General features: G+C 26.8%; 1 protein-coding gene and 1 non-coding gene across 5 annotated transcripts in view; one reads left to right on the forward strand and one right to left on the reverse strand.

Moving 5' to 3' along the window:
* The window catches only part of LOC108967389 (protein goliath), a 109,959-nt gene that overhangs the window by 70,500 nt on the left and 34,136 nt on the right, over nucleotides 1-5,323 (forward strand). The window lies entirely within an intron of this gene.
* Trnad-guc lies at nucleotides 607-678 on the reverse strand. Its single transcript has one exon. It is a non-coding gene; the product is annotated as a tRNA-Asp (tRNA).

Genomic DNA, 5,323 nt, shown 5'->3' on the forward strand with positions numbered 1-5,323 from the left:
AATTTATTTTAACCCAATTAAATTATTGATCATATATTCTAGTACAATTAATTAAGAATAATTAATTAAATTGATTTTTATTTAGTTTCAATTTATTAGATTAATGTTTAATCATTAATTATTTTTGTTATAATTGCGCGAAAAGAAAGATTTATAAGACAAAAATATGTTATAATTATTAAAAAAACAGATTTTATATGTACTCTCCGAAAAACTAATTAATTTTTATTTAAATTGAATTCGTTAAAATAAGAATTGTTTCAATCAAAGTATAATTAAATCGTATAAAATTAAATTTATTCCATTCATTACAACTTTATTGATGATACATAATATAATTTTATTTAATCTAATTAAATTAATTATAATTTACTTTTGTTGTAGTTAATTAAAAATAATTATTTAAGTTGATTTCAGTCTAATTAAATTATTGATTATTTAACTTTGTTATAATTAATTAAAATAGTTCTTCTAATTAAATTTTCTTCAATTTTAATTAATTAAATTAATGTTTCGTGACTAATTATTTTTTTATAAACCCGTTGTTTATAAAAAATGGGGAAAAAAATTAATTACAAATATTAAAAAATATACATTTAATATTTACTCCCCGACGGGGAATTGAACCCCGGTCTCCCGCGTGACAGGCGGGGATACTGACCACTATACTATCGAGGACTGTTAAACACATTCTTCGATTTTTGGTTGAATTACAAAAAAAAGTAGAATGTTCGTAAGCAAAGATTTTGTTTGTTTTTGTATTATTTTTGTGAAGTTTATAGGCTTTTATTATTGTTTTTTTTTATTGATTATTTTAAGGTTATTGCGGTTGTTTCCTGCTTAATCGTTTTCCATAGATTATACATACGTATAAAATAAGTCTAGCTTTCAAATTGGTTTTCGATGTTTTTACGACACTGCTTCAGATCATCAAATAAAACAATTCTAGACCTTTGAAATATTCCAACATAATAACCCCAACTCGTCGATTTTTACTTTGTATGTATATATTATTTGAATATAGTTGGGAATCAGGCAGTTATTTATTGTATATCACAAAGCGCTTATTACGTGATGATAGATTGGGTGAGTGAGGTCGAGAAATACCTGTGTACAATTTTATGAAGTTCAGTTGAGTAGTTCTCGAGAAATCTTGGCAACCGACTTCAAAAACAAAGTTTCGAGAAAAACCCGTTCAAACACGGCCCACATAGGCTAGCAAGCCTCGAGCGCACAAGTTCTCAACGCTGTATCCCCAAAACTATTACTCGGATCGACTTGAAAAACTAGGACAATATGCTAGAGGTGCTGTAGAATTTAGTAAGACAATAAAAAAAATCGATATTTTGAAACCAGTAAATCTATATAACGCCCTAAGAAAGTAAAAGATCGTAGAAAAAATGTCACTGACAGGTATCTAATATCTATGCATGCAATCTTCAATATTTTGTCGTTCATTGTGCATAATATATATATATCAAAGCTCATATTTTTATATACTGTGTATATATTATATAAATATAAACATAAATTCTATGCATTCGGCCCACCTTTCTAGTTAAATTTTCGCAATATTTTGTAAACAAATTTGTGTCCTCAAAACGGAAAAAAAAACGAATCAAAAAAATACAAAAACCAAAATATAAAAATAAATAAACCTGTTCTCAATTTCTTTTCGTGTTATTTACTTTATTTGCTTTCACACAATTTTAGATTTGTTTATCACTACTCCGTTCTAGGTTTAAAAATAATGCATTAAACTAAAAATAAAAAAAAATCTTGAAAAAAATTAGACTAGACATTCAAAACATTTATCCAAAAATACACACACACAAACATATATAATTTTATAAAGCTTTCTAACACGGTGCCTGCCTTTTCTATTTGTGCACCCAATTTGCATATTTAGCTCGAAGTCATTTCTTTAAGCGCTCTCCTGGCTCTCTTAGCACACGCTAACGTCAAAGCAAAGCCAAAAGCAAAAAAAAAAAAAAAAAAAAATTATGAAAGAAGAAAGCAATGAACTTAGTAATCAAATGAAATTTGATAATTTCTTTTATTTTTATTGTTTGGAAAAACAAATTTGTCATAGACAAGTGACCTTCGAAGAACTTGAACTTGAATTCGGCGCTAATATAGACGCCTTTGCGCGTTAAATGGCATTAAGCGAAAATAAATATTTTGTTTAGAAATTAGAGCTGAATGTTGAGACATATGTATAAATAGATGGAAAGTTTATTTAGCAACTTGGGCCGCAATGCTCTGGCTAAAATAAGAAAGCAATTTTCAACCATTTTGCGTGCATTGAACCTAAAAAGGGTGATTTTGTATATAATATCACAAATGAACAAAAATAAACAATAAATATATTTTAAAGGAATTTTTAAAGAGAAAAAAAAATATTTTACAAAACATTTTGGATTTTAGAATTTTTATTTTTATTTTAGAAAGTTAGTTTTTAGGTGGCTAAAATAAAATACTAAACTTTATTTGAATTTTGGGTAGATATAGGTTAGTTACAGCAAGCTTGCAAGCACAAAAGCGCCGTTTGAAAAAAACTTGCTGTTATTACTGCCAATAATTTAATAATAAATTAGATTGCCGAGCGCAACAGAAAAAAATTCATAAAAGAAGATGCCTTCACTTTCCATATTCTATTCTTAATAAAATGTATTAACTTAGAAAAAAAAAATATATCGCAGCTTTTATCAGTCAAAGTTTTTTTCCAGCGTACAAACACATACAAAGCTACATTTAATTACTTATATTCTGATACTGAATAAAAGTGTGCTGCATAAGTTTTTGTTGGGTCGCTTAGGCAGGTGTTGGGGGCGTAATGGTTCAAACTTTAGGGTATAATTACAAAAGTTTTTAATAAAGTTTTCGCTTCTGCCTCGAGCTATGCTGAAAGGGTATCTATGGCCAAAATGCCTTACAATTTTCTTAGTTAGCCTTTGGCACTGATTAATGCAGTATATTACCCACTCAGCTGTGCATGGCTTGGGAATTAATTCTCAATTAACTGTTAATGATATTCGGTGAGATAATCAGTGAGCACAAAGTACGCACAAAGGCATTTTCTAGCGGCGCTTTTGTTATGTAAACAACAAAACCATAATATAAAGTTAACTTATAGTGTTTTAAACCAAAAATAACACAAGTCAATATCATGTAGTTTTACAATAAAATTGAATTTTAATTGGAGCAGAGAGCTGTTACTTTCGAGAGAGTTAGCTTTGAGTTACCAAGTGACAATTTTTGGAAAAAATTTTTAGATAAGATAGTAGTTATTGAGTTTTATTGCTTTTTTGCATAAAAATACTTGAAAAAAAAAAAAAACAAATGTTTTCATTTGAAGTTGCCAAAAGTATTGAAGCATATTTTAAATTTACACTTTCTTCAATAAAAGATATTTAATATACAAAATGACATAACTCAGCTTAATGTTTTTTATTAAAAACTTAAAAAAACAATTATATGGAATATTTAGTATTACACCTCACTCAATAAAATTTCATCAAACATCTTTTTTAATATGTAAAATGACATAGCTCAGCTTAATATTTTTTTAACAAAATAAGGAAAAAATTTAAATAACTTGTAGCATTATTTTGAATCGCAGTTTCTTCAATATTATAACTTCAAAGTGACTAATAATTTGTAAAATGACATAACTCAGCTAAATATTTTTTACCAAGAACTTGAAAAGAGTTAAATTATAAATGAAGCATTGTTTTGAATTACTTTTTCTTCAATTCAGCTTATTGTTTTTTACCCAAAACTTGTAATTATATAAGGCGTGTTATAAAACTATATTTCTTCAATAATATTTTTTTTGAAATGATTCTTAATGTGCAAAATGACATAACTCACCTCGCTATTTTTATCAAAAGTTAAAAAAAAATTATTAGAAGCATATTTTGAATTTACATTTTATTCGATAAAATTCTTCAAAGGGGATTTTAATATGTAAAATGACATAACTAGGTTTACAATTTTTTACCATAATCTTGAAAAAGGAGTTAAATTATATGAAACATTAATTTGAATTACATTTTCTTCAATATTACTACTTAAAACTGACTTCTAATATGCAAAATGGAATAGGTCAGTTCAATATTTTTAATCAAAAACTTGAAAAAAGTTAAAATATGTGAAAACAATTTTCCAAATTACGTTTTCTTGAATAATGTTTAATAGAAATTACTTTTAATATACAAAATGACATAACTGAACTTAATATTTTTAACAAAAAATTAAAAAAGTAAGTTATTTCAAAAGGATTCATATTAGTTTCTCGAATATAATGTATTGCCATACATATACAAACATAATTAAGTATATGCAGTTTGGCGCGTGTGTGTCCTTACCCTTTTGTCATTTGACGAACAAAAGTTTTCATTTAATTACTTTTGACGTTGTCCCGTGCCTGGCAGCAGTTTATGCGAATTGACACAATAGCGTTTGCGCGCCCAAAAGCGCACTACATATTTACTATTTATATGCTTATATCATGTTAACATAAGCGCGTTTTGCATCTCTTATCGATTTTCCCCAGGCCCAACATTAATTTCGCAGAATGCCATTGTAAAACGCGCTTTGTCTGCAGACATGAGTGCTTAAAGTGAAATTAAATAAATTGCTGTTGGCATTATGCTACATGTAAAACTATGTAGGTACTATATACAACCAGTGTATACTATACGTATGTATGTATTTAAGTATATATAATTTATTTTCTTTGTGATGTTGATTTCGCACACTCATTTTCTTTTGCTTAAATATTTAATGTAATTTTTTCGGAGGCTCCTTGAATATTGAAAACTGGAACGATGGCTTTCTTTAAATAATAATAAATTAAATATACATTTAAGCAGAGTTGGCAGCTTTTTTTTTAAAGATTTTTTTGACAAATTAAATTAAATCATTTGACTTTTGAAGCGCAAAACTGTATTTGATAAATTTTAGAAAAAGTTTTTTGTATGTGGTTGCCATAAATTTTCCGGATTTCATAACTTCGTTAATGTATCAAATCAATAAAAATTTTATTTGGCTTAAATTCAAGAAATTACTGGACTTCTTAACCCCAAAACTGTGTTTTAAAGTTTTTGGGAAAAGCTATTATTTTTGAAGTTTAATAATTTCAATAATTAAATATTCAGTTTTCACAGATTACTTGAATAATGTAAGCTCTGAACAATAATATATTTCTCTGAATTATTTTATATTTAGAGTTGCCATATGTTTTTTTTTCATAAAATAAAATTGAAGTGCATATTCCCTTAAAGACATACAAACTTCTTGTCGAAAGGAAATAAGCAAA

This window comes from Bactrocera latifrons, unplaced genomic scaffold (assembly GCF_001853355.1).
Source record: "Bactrocera latifrons isolate USDA-ARS-PBARC rearing strain unplaced genomic scaffold, ASM185335v1 scaffold_186, whole genome shotgun sequence".
NCBI lineage: Eukaryota > Metazoa > Arthropoda > Insecta > Diptera > Tephritidae > Bactrocera > Bactrocera latifrons.